Consider the following 24,624-nt stretch of genomic DNA (forward strand, 5'->3'; position numbering starts at 1 on the left):
TTTATTTCCTAGGACTCTCGGGGCTGCTCGCAGCTTCTGTGAACTTTGGAGCTGCCTCTTCTCTCACTCTGCCGGTGATAACCATGTCCTCCTGGGTTCTGCTTACCAGGCCTCTGGGTTATTACCTCCCCATCCAGTCCAGCTGATCCTAATTATGAAGGGAATGAAGGTGTGTGGCTATGTTGTGTTCCTTTTTGAGAAGATGCCTTATACCAGTGGTGTACAAAATGCGGCTCTCGAGCCACGTGTGGCTCTTTGGCCCCGTGAGTGTGCCTCTTCCACAAAATACCATGTGCCCTAATTAAGTTCATAACAATGTACCTACCTATATAGTTTAAGTTTAAAAAAATGTGGCTCTCAAAAGAAATTTCAATCATTGTACTGTTGATATTTGGCTCTGCTGACTAATGAGTTTGCCTACAACTGCCTCATACCAAATGTAACCTTTGATAAAAGTCTAGTAATCAAAATCTAATGTAACCTTTGATAAAATGCTGTATAGTTCACCTTCTTCTCTATACCCAAGGATGCCCCTTTCTGTCACTAATCATTTGTAGATATCGGAGACAGACTTCCAATATGCACAGAACAAATCTTTTTTTTTTTAAAATATCCTTTAAAATATTAACCTAGGCATTAAATTCATGTTTATCTTTAATGAATTCAATGGTACAACTGTGCTGTTTGCTCAAATCTCCTCCCTCAAGGTTTTGCATTATTTCATCCAGTTTTAGGAATACGTTTAATAATTCTAATGTCTAAACTATATGGGAATCTGAGAGGCCTTGAGGGAAGTCCATTGTATTTCACTCAGTGTGACTGTTTTAAAATACGGCGTTGGTGGTAATGACTTCAGATTTTGCAGCAGCTTGCCTGGGTTCAAATACTAATTTCATAACGACTTTGGACAAGTCCTTTAGCTTTGTTGCGCCTCGTGTTCCTCTGGGAACAATAATGCTGCCGATCCCATAAGTCGGTTATGTGGATGAGTTAAGTGAATATATATAAAGTGCTTTAAAAAGTGTACCTGGTACATAGTACATTTTAAGTTAGTAAGCTATTGCTATTGCTGTAGTTGTTCATCTGTAACTACTTTTTGCTGAAAGTATCAATAATGGTTTCAATTCATCATTATGAAATAATTATTTTAAGAGAACCTTACTGGATATTTGAATACAAAGCCATACTGTAGAAACCTTACTCTTAGAAAATTCATGAACAGGGGCATAAAAAAAACACACACACAAAATAGATAAGCTAACAGGTGATAAGAAACAGCAAACAGATCACAGTGTTGGTAGAGCAGCTAAGGTCACGGAGGCCAGGAAAATGGCTCTAGTGAGGAGAGTTAAAATGAACGTGACAGGGAAGTACAAATGCGACAATAGAGTAAAAGAAATAATCACAATTCCAAGAATTGTAGTTTCCCAAGAATCTGACATGTCATCCAACTCTACCCTCATCCCATCGTTTTCACAAACAGAACTCAGAAGCACACAGGGCAGAGGTCCTGTGGATCACGTGGCTGGGAAGGAAATGAGTCAGAAGTAGATGCCAGAATGCCTTGTCCTATACCCAGAGGTTCCATTCACCAGATCAGGATGACTTCACATGCTTGAAATCTTAGGTTGAGACTGCCAAGACCGCATGTTGAAAGCTTCATCATATAAGCATGGCACTGACAAGACTTCCCAAAGACTACAAGATTTAATTCCAAGACCTAATTGGCCATAAAAGCCCTTATCGATAACACATTCTATCAACCTCCTTGTCAATGTGCTCATTCTTTGTTTTATGACACATAGCTTTTTCCTAATTAAGCCTCCTTTCAGAATACAGAGATGAGGGACTACACCTTGAGAAAGCAGATCCATTTTTTTCTGAGAGCCCCAAGCTCTTAAGGAACTGAGGCAAAGAAGCTGAACATAATCCAGTCTTCCTTCTCCAGCTGAGCTTTCATTTCATACTTCACTACAGCTGCTCTAATCCCCACTTTCTCCTTGGGCTGCAGTGTATGCCAAACACACAGCATGCTGAAAATCCCTGCTGATCCGCTGAGATGCTACACAGTGCATGACAGGGTTTGGCAAGCATGTGTACTAAGAGCATTTTTCTGAAACATCTAAATAAAATCGAGCCTGTGTTACCATCAGTTTACCTCTGTTGTTGAGGCCACTACATCTTCCTGCTTCTCCCAGGAATGCCCCTTTATTGAACAGGCATCACATCCTAACTGGGATCTGACCAAACAGTTGGATTTATAATGAGACATTAAACATGCACTGATTCCTTACACACAGGCACATGTGCACGCAAACAGCATCCTGCAGAAAGGAGACTTTCACATGAGGGCTTGACGAGCCATTTCTCATGCTGACCCGGGGTCAATGATGTCAGAGGAACTACTTCTGAAAAGAGCTCAGAGTGGGAGTGAACAATCAGGCACAACAATAACGAGGAGCTCTTGAAGGTCACAGCTGCTGAGCAGCTAATTGTGACTTGAAAAGCCGAGTCCCAAGTTATTAATGATCCTTGCTGATAAACTTTTTTTCTCCAAGTCATACAAGCTTTCATTCTAACTTCAGAGATACCAAGAGCTGCTCTGGCCACAAACCCAAGACTTCCTGTCTGGATGCAGCCAAGCATGTCTGACGGCCTCCCTTCTCCACACACTCAGCGCACACTGCTGACCTTCACATAAATCAAGTACACCTTCTACCTCCGAGATCTCCCCTCGGGGAAAAGATCATCAACTCCGCCAAATACTTTGTTTTCGCTTGTTAACTATAAAACAGACGGAAAAAATGAAATCAGTAATAGACTCAGGGAGTCAAATGATCCTTTCCTTACTTCACATGCATGTGGAAGAAGACATATCACCTTCATTTAAAACGCGGGCACTATATTACATACTTTAAAGTTAAGTTATGGGAGGTGACAGTAATACTTCCACAGTATAACAAAAATATACAGGAGCATAGAAAGGGCTGTCTGTTTTGCTAAAAAATAAAGGGCAAAATTGTGCAGACATAAAGAAATATTAGGCGTACTGTTAGAAAAGTAGAGAGTGCATCACACGTGGGAATTTTACTCCAACAAGCATCCCAAACGATGATTTAAGTCAGGGTGCTCTCCTCTGGGCTTCATTTTATATTTTATCCATTGATTTATAAATTTCCTCCCAAGTAGGAGTGAAATCTTCAGATTTCTTTTATCTAAACAGAGCCATTTATTTACACACAGTGGGATCATAATAAAAGTCTGCTGAATGAAGGAAATGAAATGCTTTACTTAGGATGTCTTTCCAAGGGGAGGGCTGTTCACTGCTCTCACCACTGCAAGCCACCAAGGCTCTTGACTGAACCCCTGAGGCTGCCACAGAATGATGCAAACACTCACCTGCTCCTGTCCTCCCCCCTTCAACATCCCCAAGGTCATTAGAGAGCAGCTTCCAAAAGGGCAAGAAGCAAACAAGTTAATGGCTGCTGTGAATGCAATGCAAGTTAGACCAGGAGAAAGCCTGTCTCCTGCAGGGCAGAGGTGAGAGCAAAGCTTATGCTTATTTTAGAGATTCAGGCCTGTGAAAGAACATGTGTGCAAACATGCACACTTGCCCTAGCCATGTTTGCTCAGTGGTTAGAGCAACAGCCTGCAGACTGAAGGGTCTCAGGCTGGATTCCCAGGGAAGGGCACATACCTCCATTGCAAGCTCAATTCCTGGCCCTCATTGTGGTGCCAGCAGGAGACAACCAATCAATGAGCCTCTTTCACATCAATGTTTCTCCCTATATATCTCTCTCCTTCCCTTCTCTCTCTAAAAAAAAAATCAATAGAAAAAATATCCTCAGTTGAGGATTAACAAACAACAACAACAAAACCATCAACGAAAATAAGCACATTCATTTTATTTTATTTCCTTAATAGTCTCATCATGATATGCCATAGAAACATGGCAATACTAGTCAGCTACTTCCTGCTTTCATAGATGGTAGTCTACAGGTCATGAATACTTTGCTGTTTGCATTATAATGAACATACAATTAAAGAAATATTTATTGAGTAAGTACCATGAGCCATAATGTTAAGAATCTTGGCAAATACAGTTCCTTTTCTCAAGAATTTTATAACCAAGTAAGGCAGAAAAGACACATCTATACATAACTATAAAATAAAAGTGTGATAAGTTCCCTAATACATTTAAGCCCCACATGTTGCCATGTATACTTATAACAATTCCTAGAAACTGCCAATAATACACAGATCAACGCCATTTCAAAGCTCATCTCTTCATAAACCTACAAAAATGAGGACATTTCCATGAAGCCAACTTATTTAATCCCCTATCAAATCTCTTGATATTTTTTTAAAAAATTATTGTGGTACCAAACAAGCTGGCAGTACCATCCACCTCACTCAACCCCCCCCCCCCCCCCCTTACTCCACCCCATAGTATTGGATCATCTAGGCAGGGTGCAGAGACACCTGAATAGTGAATAAATGTATTAATCCCTTCCCTTTTAAACTGGACCACACCATAAATGCCAAATTCCAAAAGACAAAATCTGTCTTCCCACAGTCTGTTCACCAAACCCAGCACCCAGCCATGGAATTTTCTAGCCATAAAACACACACACACACACACACACACACACACACACACACACGCTCTGAAATAAGCAATGTTGCTCTAAAAACAATTCAGACGCCCATATATTCTGGAAGATTTTGTTGTTATTGAGGGGGAGCACACCCAGTTACTCTATTGTAAAAGTTTTAGTGATCAATCTTAAAAGATCCAAGGAACAAATGACCAGCAAAATAGAAACGCTATCTAGATTTCCTTCCCTTCCCTCCACATCCACATTAACCCTTCTAGAACAACTCACACACTGGTGCACTTTTTTCTCTATACATGATAACCAAATCTGTTGCTAGAGATCTGATTTGCTTTAATTCCCATTTTTCTCAAAATCCCTACAGAACTGGCTCAGGAACACCTGGGAATATATCATCATGAAAACTAAAATCATCACCTCCTCAGAAACCAGTATCCCTTGCCAAACTATTTAATTCAATGTTATAGATAAGGAATAGATGCATAGGCTGAACACACAGCTGTAAAATATTTTTTAAAACCACGTGTAATTATTTCAAAGCCTTTTATTTTTAATATACTCCATTTAAAAAGAAATTAATAAAAGTGCTTTTAGTTTTTCAACTTTAAAGTCGATAGTCACAATGTCTCAGATATGTCGCCCCAAGTATAAATTAAAACTGTAATTTCACACATTTCAAAGCAGTTAATGCACACATTTATATTCAACTTCTATTTAGATCTATTTTTAATGGGAAAATGCACTTGTCTTCAGGGTAGTAATCATGTGAATAGACTCAAGAAAGTAAAAAAAGCTTTAAATATTTCTCATAAATGTCAAAGAATCTTAGATTTGGCAAGGGCTTTCCAAATAACAGCCAATCCACTCATGTTGTAGATGGGATATTATATAATTTACCTCAATTTACATAGTTCTACAAGTAGCAGATGGTGGATTAATGCTAAGGTGGCTATATACATTATCAACCAAATCAGGACACCATTGAGAATGAAAGAGAATACTCTTAGGGATGACTGCAGGACAACAGGTGTACACCAGGTCTCTCTGGGGAAACCAGGACATATGGTTAGCCTAACAATAACACATGCAATGCGTATTTGCTGTTTTAACTGAGAATCTTCAATCTGCTACAGAGACAAGAAACAAATAGGGTAGATAAACTCTGTGTATTCAATACGCATAATGTATTGGCAAGTAACCCAGGAGACATAGGCAGAATTCATAAGATGCATTAAGAATAGAGTGTAAGTTAGTAACCCACAGACATATGATAGAAATAATGGAATGTAGATCTGTTGAATGTCAATAGCAAAAATGGAACAAATTAGAATGTTATTTAGAAATGGATATAATGACCATAAACCTTAAATATTCATAAAGCTCCTAGATTGACAGCTATTCATCCCTATGTCTGCCTCCTTTAGTGAAATCCATTATGACTACTTTCTGACCTTATATGTTCTCTGCTTAAGAAACACAGACAGAAGCTGCCCTAATTCAACCTCCAGGGATCAAGGAAGGTTTCTTAGAGGAAGTAACAACAGAGAATACAGAAAGGGAAAAAACAGAACAGAAAAACAAAAAACCAACTCATAACATTTATTGCCAACTGCATGCTACAATATTTTCTAGTTAACTGATGTGGATTAACTCATTTAAGACAACCCTGTGAGTTATTATTGCTATCAGTCCAATTTGAAAAATAAGAGACCATGTTCATGGATTGGTAGAATCAACATCACTAAAATGTCCATACTACCCAAAGCAATCTACAGATTCAATGCAGCCCCCATTAAAATACCAATGGCAAGCTCTAACTGGTTTGGCTCAGTGATAGAGTGAGCATTGGCCTGTGGACTAAAGGGTCATAGGTTCAATTCCGGTCAAGGGCATGTACTTTGGTTTCAGGAATATCCCCAGTGGGTGGGGTGTGTGTGTGTGTGTGTGTTTGTGTGCAGGAGGCATCTGACCAATGTTACTATCCCTCTCCCTTCCTCTCTGTAAAAAAAAAAAAAAAAATAAAAATAAAAAATCAATAAAATGTATAAAAAAATACCAATGACATATTTCAAAGATCTAAAACAATCTCTCCAAAAATTTATCTGGAATAAAAAAAAAAAGAACCCAAAGAGCCACAGCAATCCTGAGAAAGAAAAAGTTGGAGGGATCACAAAACCAGATATCAAGCTATATTACCAAGCCACAGTACTCAAAACTTCCTGGTACTGGCACAAGAACAGACATATAGACAAATGGAACAGAACAGAGAAAGTAGAGATATCTCCAAGGCATTATGCTCAATTAATATTTGACACAGGAGGCAAGAGCATACAATGGAGTCAAGACAGGGTTTTTAATAAATGGTGCTGGGAAAATTGGTCAGATACATGCAAAAAAATGAAACTAGACCACCAACTTACACTATACACAAAAACAAACTCAAAATGAATAAAGGACTTTAAATGTAAGACGGGAGACCATAAAAATTCTTACAAGACTCCATAGGCAGCAAAATAGCAGACATATGTCGTAGCAATATCTTTACAGGCACAGCTCCTAAGGCAATTGAGACTAAGGAGAAAATAAACACATGGGACTACATCAAAATAAAAAGCTTCTGTATAACAAAAGAAACCATCAACTAAATGATGAGAGCCCACTGCATGGGAGAACATATTTGTCAGTAATATTTGAGATAAGGGTTTAATCTCCAAAATTTACAGAGAATTCATACAACTTAACAAAAGAAAGATAAATGATCCAATAAAAATATGGGCAAAAGATCTAAATAGACACTTTTAAAAAGAGGGCAAACAGAAGGCCTAGAGACATATGAAAACATGTTCAACTTCACTAATCATCTGAGAAAAATGCATATCAAAACAACAATGAGATACCATCTCACACCTGTCAGAATGGCTGTCATCAACAAATCAACAAATGTCAAGTGCTGGCCAGGATGTGGAGAAAAAGAGAACCCCCTGCACTGAAGGTGGGAATGCCGACTGGTGCAGCCACTGTGGAGAACAGCATGGAGTTTCCTCAAAAAGTTAAAAATGGAGCTCCCATTTCCTCAAAAAGTTAAAAATGGAGCTCCCAGTGATCCCATTTCTAGGAATATATCCCAAGAAACCAGAAACACCAATCAGAAAGGATATATGTATCCTTATGTTCATAGCGGCACAATTTGCAATAGCTAAGACTTGAAACAGCCTAAATGCCCATCAGCAGATGAGTGGATTAAAAAACTGTGGTACATCTACACAATGGAATATTATGCCGCTATAAAAAAGAAGGAACTTTTACCATTTGCATAAACTTTTACCATTTGCAACAGCATGAATGGAACTGGAGAGAGAGCATTATACTAAGGGAAATAAGCCATTGGAGAAAGATAAATATCATATGATCCTACTCATATTTGGGATATAATGATCAGCATAATTTGAAGAACAAGAATAGATTCAAAGACAAATGGTGGGGTGAGGGAGGGGGGATAGAAGTGGGGAGAGAGCAACCAAAGGACTTATATGCATGCATATTAGCATAACCAATGGACACAGACATTGGGGCAATGGGGGCTTGCCTGGGTGTGAATGGCTGGCAGGGGGTTAATTGGGGAACAGGAGACATAAGTAAAACTTTAGATAATTAAAAAATGGAAGAAAAAAATAAATAAAAGAGAAGGGAGGCATGGAAGGGTCACACAACTAGCAAGTGGAGGAGTCAGAAAGAAAGCCAGACTTTGGCCCAAGAAACCATCCTCTTAACTACCAAACTATGCTGTCTTACATACCCCAAGTGCCAAGAACTAAAATATGATGGGGAGTTGGAAAGGCAAAAAAGGTGAGAAGTACATGGTAATGAGAGCCAAACTAAGACAACTGCCACAGTTTAACAGAGCAGGCATGGGTGCCAGAAATTTAAGATATGAAGCTGCCCAATGTGGCAGGGCCAGAAAGCGAGACTACCGAAGCTCTTACCAAAACACTTGCACATGGCCCACTAATTCAAAGTCTGCATCACAATCTTATAAGTAAACATAAATAAATAACCATTATGTAAAAGGAACAACCGAAACCTAAAAGCAAGCCTTGAAATATTCAATTAATAAGTTTTCTTTTAATTGACAGCAACATTCTATACAAATTCCACATTCTCTGAACTACAACACAAAACAAATAAAAATTTTAAGAATTTACATCTAAAGTAGAGTTCTTATCTACTTATCTGCTGATGGGCATGTATGGTAGATTATTTCCAAACCCTAGCTATTGTAAATTGTGCTGCTATGAACATAGGGGTGCATATGTCCTTTCTGAAGGGTGTTTCTGCTTTCTTTGGATATATTCCTAGAAGTGGGATTACTGGGTCAAATGGGAGCCCCGTTTTTAATTTTTTGAGGAAACTCCATACTGTTCTCCACCAGTCTGCATTGGCACTTGTCCTTTGTTGATTTGTTGATGATAGCCATTCAGACAGATATGAGATGGTACCTCATTGTTCTTTTGATTTGCATTTCTCAAATGATTAGTGAAGTTGAGCATGTTTTCATATGTCTCTTGGCCTGCTGTATTTCCACTTTCAAAGTGTCTATTTAGGTCCTTCACCCATTTTTTCATTGGATTGTTTACCTTCCTTTTGTTAAGTGGTATTAGTTCCCTATAAGTTTTGGAGATTAAACCCCTATTGGATAAAACATTGGCAAATATGTTCCCATGCTGTGGGCTCTCTTATTGTTTAGTTGATGGTTTTCTTTTTCTGCATAGAAGCTTTTTGATGTAGTTCCATTTGTTTATTTTCTCCCTAGTTTCCATTGTCCTAGGAGGTACATCTGTAAAGATATTGCTATGACACATGTCTGATATTTTGCTGCCTAGGGATTCTTCTAAGATACTGTGTTTCCCCGAAAATAAGACATCCTCTGAAAATAAGACCTAGCGTATGGAAAGATAAGACATCTCCTGAAAATAGGACCTAGCACAACTTTGGGAGAAAAAATTAATATAAGACACTGTCTTATTTTCCGGGAAACAGGGTATGTATGGTTTCCCTTCCTACCTTTAAGTCCTTTATCCATTTTGAGTTTATTTTTGTATATGGTGCAAGTTGGTGGGCTAGTCTAACCCCAGAGGGAAGGCAGGGGAGGGGGAGAGGGTAAGAGATCAACTAAAGGACTTGTAAGCATGTATATAAGCATAACCCATGACAAAGACAGTAGAGGGTGAGAGGATGTGGTGAGGGGTGGAAAAGGACAGGGAGAGGTCAATGGGGGGGGGGGGGAGAGACATATGTAATAGTTTAAACAATAACAAATTTAAATAACAAAAATAGAGTAGAGTTCGATTCATGGGTTACCACTAACCATTTCTACTATTTAAATCTAACACATATAATTATATGTACATCTATGGATATGCACCGTGCATGTGTAGGTCAACTAAAAATGATGTGAATGAAAAACCAGATTTCAGACATACAGCTCTTCAACAATACTATGGGATCATAGATGTTTATTTTAAGATAGTAAACATATTTCTATAATAGGAACAATAAAATATTTTTATTTTATTAGGTAAGGAATAAGCCAACAAAACATAGCTTCATAGACCATTAAAATAAAATCTTCCAATTATAAATAATCACATTTTTCTACTGCTATAAATAATCATATTTTTTAATATAGGTGAAACCAAATTTATAAATATTAGATGAACAAAGGGTACAATTTCCCTTTCAGAAGTGAAACTGTGGAAATAAATTACTTTTTCAAGACAGTTTCTAATAAAAATAAGAGTTGAATTTTTTTTAATCCCTAAGATTTTTAGAGAATAAAAGTTTTAATGGTTTTCTTTTCAACATAGTAATTAAGGTAGATATAATTATTTTTGTGGCCAAGAAAATGTGTTGCATATAATGTTAATTTACTTTTTCATATTTTAAGGCTAGCTTGAGAAACATATCATTAATAACAAATATTTTCCCAGAGTATAATACTTTTTAAAAATATATTTTTATTGATTCAGAGAGGTAGGGAGAGGGAGAAATAAAAAGATCAATGATAACAATCATTGATCTGCTGCCTCCTGCTATACCCCACACTGGGAATCGAGCCTGCAACCTGGTTATATGGCCTGACAAGGAATCAAACCATGACCTCCTGATTCCTAGGTCAACACTCAACCATTGAGCCATTCTGGCCAGGTGAAAGTATAATTATTATATCTTAAAATAATTTAGGTATTTAAATAAGTCTTCACTCTCTATATAAAGACATTTAGAGCCATCCACTTAAAGCTTATTACAATGTATAACATTTAGTTTAATTGTTAATTCCCAAGTCTGATAAAAAAAAAAAAAAAATCCCAGTGTTTTGACCAGCTGATGTGGCTCAATGGTTGAGCACTGACCAATGAACCAGGAGATCATGGTTCAATTCATAGTCAAGGCACATGAGCAGGTTATGGGCTCGATCCCCAGAGTGGAGCTTGCAGAAGAGAGACAATCAATGATTCTCTCTCATCATTGATATTTCTATCTCTCTTTTTCTTTACCTTTCTCTGAAATTAATAAAAAACTATCCCAGTATTTTCCTATTAATCTCAAAAAGTATGACAACCTTACAGAAATGAACATTTTAAAATGTTATTATGTACTTTTAATGAATGCTCACACTAGCACTACTGTAGCGTGATGATTTGCAATTAACCAATGATCAAAAAAGAAACATGCAACAAAAATTTAAAAAGTAAAAGAAATTCACTTAAATTGAATCATATTTTCTCAATACAATCATATATGCTCATAAACCTAATCCTCTATTTTTTGCTCTACTTATATATCAAGCATTTGAGAAAAATGTTTCACTAATTTATCATTAAGACTAAACCACACTTTCATTTTCTCATTTTTCTATCATCTTATTATATATGGATAAATTTTCTGTGTATTAGCATTAGAAAAAAACTGCTAGAGGGGCAATGCATAAGAAAAGTTTGGGATATCCTTTCAATTTACCAATTGTACCAAACTATGATTTGATCGCCTTCAGAAGTTAATAGTTTTGCCTTCTCTAAATGTAAGTGTATCCCCAGGGAATCTCCTTACCCAGTCTCTTCTCTGCTTTAGCGATCTCATACATGCCACTCGTTTTTAACTATCACCGTAATGCTGAAAATTCCTAACTTCTATTCTAGCAATTACTTTTCTCTTGATATTTAGATTCAGATGTTAGAGTTTGCTTCACATTTACACTGCTAACTCAGTATTTCCTGGACCAAACTCACCATTTTCCCCATTAAAAACCAAAGCTTCCTGCTGAATTCTAATCCTGTCTATGGTACCACCCAGTCACCTAGGCATCTTTGATTCTTCTCTCACCCTCACCTCTTGCATCCAATTAGTAGCTGGGCATTGCAAGTCTCATATCTGTACATTTCTCATATCACCCCTCTTCTTTCCATCCCTATTGCTATCTCCCAGGTTCAGGCACTCATTACCTTCTGCCCAACAGTAAGAACCTGACTGATCTCTCCACTTTCAAGTCCCTCTCTACTCTAACATTTCCCTCAAAATCCTCACAGGTTCTAAACTGCAACTCTGATCTGGAGCTTCTAAAGAATCCCAACCACAGACAAAATTATGTACAAAGTCTCACCCTGACATTTAAGACTCCCTACAAAATACTTACAACCTCTCTTTCAAATTTTCTGACTCACCACTTCTTTCCTCCTGTTCTTACTGTTGGCTACACTAAACTATTCTGTCTGATGAAAATGTCTTAATTTTCTCCAGCTATAATGTTGTTCACACATAATTAAATTAGGGAGCATTGCATCCTTTTTCCTCCAGCACCTCCCATCTGTGCTTGCAAATGATCCCGGGGATTTTTTTTCCCAAGAGTGAGCTAAGGTATCACATTATCCTCCCCTCTTCCCTATCCCCATCCCACACCAAGAACGCCTTTCTTCCTTCTTTAAAGCACTACAGCAATTGCATGACACCACGGTTCACGAAATCAGTCAAGTTAAGACTGGTTTGGCTATTCTCTCTGTCCCCAGCAGTAGGCTATAATTCCTGGAGGAAAGGCAGCCTTATAAAGCATTCTGTGTATATTAAAGATACAACAAAAATGTGAATTAAATTGAGTTTTTTCTTTCCTAAACATTTATACTAAATGTTCACTTACCTAAGCTATGAACCCATGAATATGCTTAAGCTATAAAGCTAAGATTTTAGAACATTTTTTGTTTCTTCCCCAAACTAATCAGAAACGTTAATGAGTAAATAAATTCACTGGAAAATTTTTATGGATTGTCCACTATATATCTCTGGTATGATTATCATAAAACAGAAAGCCAAAAAAACTGTGCAAATGGTTGTAGGTAATACTTACCATGCCTTAAGAGCTAAATGCATAATTTTATTTAATATTAGTGGCACGGTGCACGAAATTCATGCTCGGGAGGGGGAGGAGAGGCTCCCTCAGCCCAGTCTGCACCCTTTCCAAACGGGGACCCCTTGGGGGATGTCAAACCACCAATTTAGGCCTGATCCCTAAGCAATCAAGCCTAAACTTGTGGTCAGACATCCCTCTCACAACCTGGGACCACTGGCTCCTAACTGCCCACCTGCCTGCCTGCCTGATCGCACCTAACTACCCTCCCTTACTGACCTGATCTCACCCCCAACTGCCATCCCCTTCCAGCCTGATCACCTTTAACAGCCTCTGCCTTGGCCCCCACCACCATGGCTTTGTCCAGAAGGAAGTCAGACATCCAGAAGATGCCTGGTCGACCCGGTCTAATTAGCATATTCCCCTTTTAGTAATATACAATAGATATATTATATAGGATGGATGGCTTAAATGGCAGGGGAGCCTTTTTCAGCAGGAGGAAATGCTCTTGGCAGACAAAAATACATAATCCCTATATCTGGACTGATAGCCAGCTATATGCATGATACTGACAAACAGGTCATTAAAAAACTGAACCACTTTCTTAAACCTTACACCAAACAGCTGTTCCCTTAAAACCTCTCCTCAGCCCCCACTGTAGGTTCTGCATTCCTAGTTCACCAATATTAGGTTCTGATTGATCAGTTTATATGCCAGTCAGCATCAAAAGCTCTGCGTCCTAGGCAGCCACTGGCTCCTATCACTTCACCCAGATTTGGTTCTGATTGGTCAATTTCTATTTCACTCAGTGTCTCTGGGTCTATCAACAGGCCTGATCAGAGAGCAGGGACTGATCAGTAGTCCCCTGGGAGGCCCAACAGAAAGAGAAGCAAGGCTGCTGGCCAGGCCCCAAGAGAAAGAGAGAGGCAAGGGCTGTTCAACAGCTGCCATGGAGGCTACAGATCAGACCTTGCTTCTGTCTCTAGGTCTCTCTTAGGGCCTGATTCACAATCCCCTAGGCTGTCAGTGCTGGGTCACAGTGCTAGCGGTTGTGGGCAGTCAGTTCTTGGTCACCATGGCAACCCAGCACTGACTTCCAGTTGGTCCAGCCTTTGGTAGTTTTTGGATGTTACAGACCCTGGGTTTTTATATATTAGGATATTTATATGTGATCATAATCACAATATATGTACTTCTATTACACCACTATACAAATGAGATAGGAAATATATTTAAAATATAAGTCCTTGGTCTTGGTTAAAACAGTTAATGTATGGTAAAGCTGTGAATGAACTCAAACCCCTCTGACCTCAGTGTTCATATAGTAATTGCAATTCCATACTACTCTCTACGTAGCAGTAAAAGCAAAATGGTAAAGAATTAAAGATATATCAAAAAACAAACAAAAAGTTGCTTCTTAAATAATAATTGGGAAAAAACACTATCAATTTAACTAACTATACACTGAGTGGCCACATTATTATGATCTCTGAACGCATAATAACCTGGCCACTCAGTGTATATCTTCCTATAAAATAAAAGGCCAATATGCAAATTGTCCCCTCGACCAGGAGTTCTGCCAGCAGGCAGGCCGGCCAACTGCCCATGTCCATCCCCCTGCCCAGGCTGGCCGGACCCCACCCATGCACAAATTCATGCATTGGGCCTCTAATATATATGATATATTGCATGGCCAGATTATTATGCATTCAGAGATCATAATAATCTGGCCACACAGTGTACGTACACAAGAAAGATAGTGTCTGACAAAATTTCTGTACTGTTTGTGTACCTATATGAATAATGCAAAATCCAAAAACACAAATTATAAGCCTATCTATGAAAACATGATGTTCTATACACAACTATTCTGCTCTTCCCCCCCCCCACCCCCACCCGTCATCTTAATTTGGGGTTAAGGCTTCTATAAATAAAATGGAGTTTCCTCTCAGTACTAGATAAACTTCAGATCTCTTTTACTACCACACATCTTTTCATTTGAAGGGAAAAAGAAGAAAAGAAAGAGACTTTCTAGTAATTACCTAACTTATTCTGAAAAGTATCTGTCACTGGGAGTGTAAAATTTGCTCCTTTGGATCATATATACAATTATCAGCATGTGGCAGATATTAATGAAACAACCTGCAATACACTCCTAATTAAATCCAGGAAATGAAATGGGTTTTTTTGGGGGGGGGATTAAATGTCAAAGTTTAGCATTTATTTTCCATTATTCATATCCTTTGTGAAAAGACAAATGTAATGATGAGAAATATAATTTCCATAAGTATTTTGAAAAGCTATTTCATACTTCTCAGATGGAAAGGGAAAATAAATTGTAATTTATGCCAATAAAAATAAAAGGCTTTATAACATTTTCCGTTAAATACTTGAAGGCCAAACTCACTAACACATTATTTTCAATTGGATACATCATTCTGGTATTGATTACTTTTAGCAAAGAAACAAGACCCTAAAGAAATGCTTTTAAATCATGTTTAGAGCTGGAATGCTTTATTATTATTATTATTATTTTGTAACCTCAATACTTTACTTCCCTATATACCTATTGGCCTTCTTCTCACATGAAAATATAAGGACCTATGTTACATGACAATTTTAAGAATGATACACAACTAATGCATTTTGCATATCAATTACACCTGACATTTTGTCTGAACTGGCAAATCTCTGAAAGATACAAATAAATGTGAACAGCGGCTTTCATCTGAAATAATATTATATTGTCATATAAACCAAGAAGCTAACAAGGGGTTTGAAGGCCACATTATATTATTTTCTTGCAGTAATAGTTATATAAAAAAAAGCTGAGCTTGTAAAACGGAAGGTTTTCATTTCAATTGCTGTAGCAACATTAATCTCTGTCCTTCTGTTACAAATTCTTTCATCTCCTTACCTCCCCAGGAATTCCTAGACTTCACCTACACACTTCAGACTGTGATATAATAACAAAATCAGAACCAGCTTTTCCAAAAAATATGGGAGTAAGAGGAGTAAGAACATGAGAACATGCCAGAAATTCAACTGATCAACGTCAATGTAAACAGCACTAAAAACATATTCAGAGTGACAAGTCTCAAACTTTCTAATAATCTTGCTGTATCCAATAAAATTATGAAAGCCAGAGGAAGTAAAGATAAATTGTTCACCTCATGCACACACGTTTCAGGCCACTCTAATTCAGAGTCAGAGGGAGATTAAAAATTGTTCTGTTAGGAATAGGCCTAGGGATGGGTGAAAGTGGGAGAAAATCAATCTAACTTAACCTATATCAAATTTTTAGCTGAGCTGAAGGGGACCCAGGTGGTATACCACATCCCAGCCAGCAAAGATAATGCCATTTGCCAATGACCTAGAAGGAGGCGGCCATGGCTTGTCTAGTGAATTAACAGAACTTCCTCGGGGCTGAAGGGTAAAACATCTACAGGATGTGATTTGAAGAAAGAGAAAAATGTATTGCCCACTAATTGTATTTACTGTAAGTATATGTGCGGCCTATAGGCCCCAAAGCATCCTGCATTTCTCCCTGTTCTTCATTTATTCCAGAGTCCAAAATTATCTAATCACATTGGTGAGTTCATAGAATAATAATAAAAAAAATAACTGGCTCCATTCCCAAACCATTGTGTTACCAGCAATCCCACAAATGAGCTTTGTCACCCCTTCCCTGCTTCTAACAGTTTACTGTAACACCTTCATGTGAACAATTCGGTGAGCTCTGCAACTGTGGTCTTGGAGCTACAACTTTAAAAAGTGCCTCTTTCTGGGATGCAGCTTTCATTTCCCAGTCTCTTAACCAATGAGAACATTACCATTTCCTTAAGACAGAGCATTGCTTTACAATGTCTCCAAGGGATATTGCTATTTTAATAATTAGTTTTAATTAGCAAGAGTTATATAAGTTAAGAATCATTTTGGGGGGCACTCTCAAAAGACACATGAAGACTAATTTTTATATTATTTTATTATTAAACTATATGCTATGTGATGTTGTTAATGAGTGCAAATATGAGAAGATTACTCTCCAGCTGCCTTCCAGATTTTGACATGGAACATTCTACTAAGAACTAAATGAATATCAAATATATCTAGGCTAGCAGATTGACTGTCTTTAACTTTATTCAACTCATCTCCTTGCTAAATGTGTATATTGCAAATGCACACACTATATAGTAAGAATCTTTGCAGCTGTTTCATGGGACACAGGAAAGCACTACAGCCCTGCTAGGTTTTGCTGTGAATTAGAAAGAAGGATTGAATGAAAAATTCTTGCAGATGCTCTATCGTTGCAAAATAGCTTATCACACCTAAACCAAAATAAAATGGGTAACAAAGAATATCAATAATTTTTTTCCTCTTAGATGAGAATAATTCTTTTAATTATCTTTTCTTCAGATATGTATATTGTACTTAAATTACACATTCTTAAATTTGGTGCCAGAAAGTTGAGCTTCTTTCTGTTCAAAGGAATATGTTGAAGAACTCATTTGGAAATTTTTCTATAACAGCACCATCATTCCTTAGCATATTTTCTGTCTTCTCTTATCTTCCTTAGCTGAGTAATTGGTAATCTCTCAAGCCAGAAACCTAGTTGAACTCTTTGGATTTTTCCTGTACATTATTCACACATCCAGTGAATCTCAAATTCTTGACATTTGATCCTCATTAGCACTAATGTCACTCACTATTTGAGTCAGGACCACCATCATTTTTAAAATCTAAATCAACAAAATAACTTCCCCATCTGTAGTCTTTAAGCCTCAAATGCAGGCAGTGGTTCACTTCCTCTAAAATTTACTTACTTACTCCCTTGCTGCCATCACAAAAATTCTAAACTCCTCAAGATGTTATATCATGCCATGCTGATCAGGGGCTTGATTACTCCCCAGATCATTCTGGGCTAATGTCTTCATCCTTTGGACTTCTATGCTCCAATCATACTGAACTGGGTGTTTCTGCTACCATTTCCTCTGTCTATAATCTAATCTAATAAAGAGGAAATATACTAATTTACTGCCACACGCTCATAAGATGGAGGTGCCCCGCCCTATCCAGCCTCAGTCCCCCAGTACCCTCAGCCCCACCTCATCCAGCCAGAGTCCCCCAGTTCCCTCAGTCCCACAGGGGAAGGCAGTTGAGGACAATCATGCCCGCCGGGGAGTGGTTAGGAGGCTATCAGGCAGGCAGGCAGATGAGTAGTTAGGAGCCAGCAGCCCCAGATTGTGAGAGGGATGCCTTCTGCCAGTGATCAGGCCTAAACCAGAAGTAGGACATCCTCCCAGGGGTAGCAGATTGGAGAGGGTATAGGCTAGGCTGAGGGACACCCCCACCCATGCACAGATTTCATGCACCAGGCCTCTAGTAATAGTATGTTTCTTCTACCTGTGTATTTGGCTAATTACTACTTGTCTATCAGGCCACAGCTTAGCTGACCCTTTACATTTAGGAGCAATTTCTCTGACCCTCTGAGACTGGCACATACTCCCTCCACAGTACTCTATACTTACCTTTGAAATAGGTGTTCCTGTCATTGCTTCTTTGCAACACAAACACTGCTGTGTGGGTGAAGGTCATGAAATGGCCAGTGACATGAATCATTAGGTCAGGGATACTGACCTCACCCAAGGGGAATTAAATTCCTATCTTGGAAATTTAAACTAAAGGGTAAGAAGACAGTGCCAGTTGGTGGTTGGCACTAAGAGGAGTGTGTACAATTTGGTGTGAAGGTCACAATGTTAAGGAGCAAAGAAAGCTGATGGAAAGTTAGAGAACCAAAGAAGAATTAGGCCCATTTGGAAGGTGCAAGATATTTCCCTGATGTTATTCACTGATATCAAAGATCCAGTATTAAAGAGTCTAGATTCCCATAAGAAATACTATGTATTCTGAAAACAGTTCCTACATTTACCACTCCCCCTCCAACACACACACACACACTCACACACACACACACACACACACACAAACACACACACAAACACACACACACACACAAACACACACACACAAACACACACAAACACACACAAACACACACACACAAACACACACACACACAAACACACACAAACACACACAAACACACACACACACAAACACACACACACACAAACACACACACACACAAACACACACAAACACACACAAACACACACACACAAACACACACACACAAACACACACAAACACACACAAACACACACACAAACACACACACACAAACACACACACACACAAACACACACACAAACACACACACACACAAACACACACACACAAACACACACAAACACACACACAAACACACACACACACACACAAACACACACACACACAAACACACACACACACACACACAAACACACACACACACGTGCGCTTCTATTAATTACTTTTAAAATCAAGCCTCTTGCCTCTTTGGGTATAGGGGAGAGGTATCCTTTAGCAAGCATTTGCCACATTGTACTCTTTTCTCGTTTCCCAATACCTTCTGAGAGGTCAAAATTGTGAATTTTCCATCTTTGTTTTCCTGGTATGTAGTGAAGTACCCAGCATATATTTGCACTCAACCCGTTATTAAAATTAATAATAATAATAATAATAATAATAATAAATGATGGCAAAAATCAAATGGAGTGTCTTCCTTGCTCATAATTATAAAACCATACCCATCTACAAAAACCCCAACATGGGGGAAAATTGATTATAGAGTTTTATTTGCTTCCCTATAGACTGACAGAATATAGGAGCCTCTTGGAAAAGCATTTTGGCTCTTGCAAAAGGCAGAGTCTTAAGACTTGTCAGGATTGAAATGCTTTAGCTGTATTCTGAGAAAACATTTGCATGGACCCTGCACACCAAGCATGTTAAACTCGTGGCGCAAGGGCCACATGTGGCCCACAATGAATATTTTTGTCCCCAGCCAATACAGTGTAACAGTATGTAAGAAATGTTTTAATAAAAATTTCACAACTTAATTTTTACAATATCCTGTTATAAGTGATTATTAATAACGAACTACAATGTTCGCTAATGACTGATTACTATAATCGTGTTGCATTCATTTGCCTTATTCGCCTTACACACAGGGGCACCATTTCTCTCAGCTAATCCTAGCAGCAAATATTTTTAGCAGCCGATTGCCATCATTAGTCTTGCACTGTCTTGTTTGGTGTGTGCAACAGGAAATATTTCACTTTCAGAGAATGAGAAAAAATAGGTCCCTTTGTGTTATGCTTATTAATTTGTGCAGTTACTCAGTGTCTGTTAAGTTAATATTCAAGAAAATATTATTTTTTATTAAAATGTTCAATTATTGTATGTTAACGATGACTCATTTATTTCAGCCCTTTGTATTCAGCATGTCTTTCTCGAAATAAACCTAATTAAAGGTTTTGTTTTTTTGCAGCCCACATAAACTTAAACCTTGTTTATTTGGCCCGTGTTAGCCTTTGAGTTTGACATGCTTGCTGCACACTACATGTGCCTAGCAGGAGGGTTATTTGTAGATCATCTCTAATGAACTTTTATGCAACTTATGAAAATCACAATTAAAGCACAGAAAGTGCTGATAAAAAACACATTAACATTCCTTTAGCTTCAAGGAAAAGTCTTGATATCTAGTCATTAACTGGGCATTCTGCCCTCAGACTTCCTTCTGCTTTAATATGCTAAAGAGAAACATGTCTTCTGTGAACAATGCTTTTCTTAAATTCCTTATGCTTTGCTGCTCTGCTGTGAAGTCCTAATTCCTCTGAATCTAAACACTCATTAACTCCCAAGACTATTAGCTATTTGGAGTCAAATGAATGAAAAGGGTGAAAAAAGAGTAAAGTTTAATTTTCAAACCAATAAAAGGGTCTTTATGTGCGTTTTTTGTTAAGATCTTAAGGGTGCTTTAGTTGGGTTTCTTATTTGCTTGTTTGGCTATCTGTAGAACAAACAGGGACTAACGATTTTTAAAGTAAAATCAATTTCATTTTTCAATCAGATTCTATTCATCTTTGTCTTTATTACTTAGGTTTATTAATGAGTTTTCTAACTTTAAGTATCTTGTTTTTATAACAGATTTGTTTTTGTTTTGAGAAAGGTGTGGAGGGATGGAGCTTACTGACATTTTCTTGTTTGCATTCTCCCATGTCTTTTTTTCAATTTGAAGAGCTGAAGGTAATATGGTATATTTTATTTTAATTTCACTTGTAATACCTATCCAAATGGTCTAGCTCTATGTATTATAGTTAACATCATAAATAACTATTTTATTAATATTAATAATAGAAAAAATATGCTCTAACTGGTTTGGCTCAGTGGATAAATCTTCAGCCTGCAGACTCAAGGGTTCCAGGTTCCATTCCTGTCCAGGGCATGTACCTTGGTTGCAGGCACATACCCAGTGGGGGGTGTGCAGGAGGCAACTGACCAATGTTTCTCTCTCATCAACGTTGCTAACTCTCTCTTCCTCTCTCCCTTCCTCTCTGTAAAAAAAATCAATTATATATATATAATTGATTTTTTTTTACAGAGAGGAAGGGAGACAGATAGAGAGCTAGAAATGTCGATGAGAAACATCGACCAGCTGCCTCCTGCACATCCCCTACCGGGGTTGTGCCCACAACCAACGTACATGCCCCTGACCGGAATCGAACCCAGGACCTTTCAGTCCGCAGACCGACGCTCCACCACTGAGCCAAACTGGTTTCGGCCAATAAAATATATTTTTTAAAAAATAAAGAAAAAAAATAAAAGGGAAGGCCAGATATATAAGCATGGACATCTGGGCAGCTTCACTAGGAAGCTGCACCTTTACCCTCCAGTATAAAGGAGCCACCAGTCCGTTCCCTGCAGATACTGGGAAAGGGATCAAGCAAAGGGGTGAATGGGCACATGTACAGTGATGGGGGGTGACACGGGGAAGACACTGGCCTGTCAGTCTGGCCTGTGGAGCCATGGATTGCCTAGAGGGGTTGAGCCACTGCAGGGATGTGAAATCCTGAAGGATTCATTTGTTTAGCTCCTAATTAAAATTCCCCGTAAAAGAAAATGTCCCTCTCTTGTTCCTCTTGCATTGCTCCTGCTTCCTTGCACTTGCTTATTCAGGGACCTGCACTAGCCTGCCATGTGGCCCTGGAAGCCGCAAGACCATGACCTCATACTCCATGGACTGGAGCTTGTAGCACAAGCTAAGCTAGCCAGATGCTGGACTAGACTGTGCTTTAATATAGAGAGAAGGCTCTGGGCAATGGCTTTAATCCCAGCTCTGTGAAAACCACTGGGACGCTTTCCATGGTGAGATGGAGAAAGAGGGAACGTTGGAAGGGAACCCCCTTAATTTCATATCATCAATAACGCTTTTCACGATACCTGATCCTCCTTTGGGGCCCAGAAATTCTTGTTCCCATGGTACCCCAATATGCCTACTTTCAGCAGCAACAGGTGGGGACATGGAGGGCACCCAACAGATAACAGGATCTTCTGTATCAGGAAAGATTATGGCTCTGTAACATTTGCTTGTTCTTCCTTGTTCTTTCTATGGAGCATTCACAGATGACCTTCAGTTGCCCTGTGTCTCATTGATAAAATTAGTTTTGCAGAAAAGCAACTTCCCTAAAGTAAGGTCTCATCATAACAGATTAACAATTCTTTTGGCTCCTTTTAAATCACATTTTCCTCGGTATCCATTTATGAGATCATCTGAAGGCTGCCTTGGACCATCCTTTCCATTTATATCCAAAACAGGATATAACTTTTCTATTTTCAAACTGATATAAAAACATAATTCATAACCCATTACTACACTGCAACCTCCCACATACATGGCAAAAAAGTAAAACCTCATAGCATAGAAAAATCTCATTAAGCTTTAAAAGTTGGGGAATGTTTTAAATTCAGTCAACTCTTTACTAAAAGCTCTATAGGGGAAAACTATCCTAAATTTTTTCATAAGATAGAATCCCCAGTAGGTAGGGTTGTGTGTGAGCATGTGCGCACGCATGTGTGTTTCTATTTATGTTCTTTGCTGATTTAAATATTCATATCATCTACTCAAAAAATTAAACTTCATTTCTGGATTTCCATTTCATTAGTATTAGAAATTATGAGAATGTATTTGCATTGGAGTAAATTATTAATATTAATTTTATATTATTTTATAGTATAAATCAGAAGTCAAAATCATGATGAAAACTTTGGAATATAATAGCACCCAATTTCTGCAAAACAGAACGCAAAAATAAAAAAAATAAATAAAAAGTTCTTAAAGCATGCTTACTATGCATTTTCCTTGAATTTTCAGAACACGCTGGAGTCAATTCTACATGCTTCTGTGGAAGTTTATTTCCTCCCCCACCTCTGTCATCACCACCCAGGAAGAAATGCTAAACTGAACAGAAAGGTTCTTGGGAATCAACTGAACGATGTGACTGAGAGTGGACAGTCACTGCGAGTGCCACGGTTCCCATACACTCACTCCTTCTGTGTGGCTGCAGGAACTGAGGAGTGAGGTTTCACTCTCACAGGTCTGTTGAATCTCAAATGGATTCATGATGCACCTCTCTTATTCCCTGAACTGAAATAAAGTATTCCAACTTGTTTTATCAGAGAATTCTCTAATGGGGTTTAGAAGCTCAACTAGTTTAGAGGTATTTCATGTTCCTTTGCCAATATTTTCCATATGTATACTGCCTTATAGAAATTAGAGTAAGTGACTGTGTTTTGGAACAAGACTTGATATTATGGTTCAACAAGCCAAGTGATTCCTATTATTATTTTTCATGTTGTGGAACATAAAGAAAATTATAAGCATTTATAACACTTAATAAGTTTATGATTATGAGTATGCAAAACAAAGTTTATTTTTATTATTTATTAATTATTATTTTCCATATGAACAACTGTAAACAACTTTTGCCCACCATATATTTATATAGTAGTGTATTATATTCCCTAGGGGAATTTAGAGGAAAAGAGTACCTATATGGAATTTAATGAGACAAAAGAAAAGTTACATTGCCTTAAAATATATAAAGATAAAATAAAAGTATTAGAAAAAAGTAGTAGTGAATTTTGTGCAACTATCATGTAACTTTCTCCACTGGAAATCCATGGGCTATATGGCTCCCATTCCACTTATCAGCTGCAGAGACAACATTATAAACAAAGGAATTTCCCACACTGTCATAAGAAAATCAGCTTGTTCCTGTAACCATCACTTTTCTATCCCATTTTATGCTTTAAAAATGTCTATACACAATTTCTATCAAGATGTTTTCATCATAATTTCAAAACGTTGGTAGTTTCCATTGATGAGGATTTTTTTTAAAAAATGACTGGATGTGTTAAAACTTGTATTTTATAACCACTCAGATTCTGCAAGAGTTGAAATTCCCACTCAAAGTAATTTTAAATTTCCTGTGTTAACACAAAGGCAGTTCAAAATGCAAGGTCAACATGTTAAAATAATAATGGTGCTCTAATGTAGAATAAGCATGCATTGTTAAACAGCTGGCTAAGACACAACCAAGTGCAATTATTAGCCGCAGACATATGAAAAGGCACCTTTAAACCTGCCCTGGGCTGAGCTTCCAGGAGCCCCTG

The 24,624-nt window shown here is 38.0% G+C and overlaps 1 protein-coding gene across 36 annotated transcripts in view; it reads right to left on the reverse strand.

Annotated features, from left to right (window-relative positions):
* ADGRL3 (adhesion G protein-coupled receptor L3) overlaps positions 1–24,624 on the reverse strand; it is a 723,514-nt gene that overhangs the window by 415,709 nt on the left and 283,181 nt on the right. The gene's annotated exons all lie outside the window — the stretch shown is intronic.

This window comes from Pipistrellus hanaki, assembly GCF_964339955.1.
Source record: "Pipistrellus hanaki genome assembly, chromosome: 1".
NCBI lineage: Eukaryota > Metazoa > Chordata > Mammalia > Chiroptera > Vespertilionidae > Pipistrellus > Pipistrellus hanaki.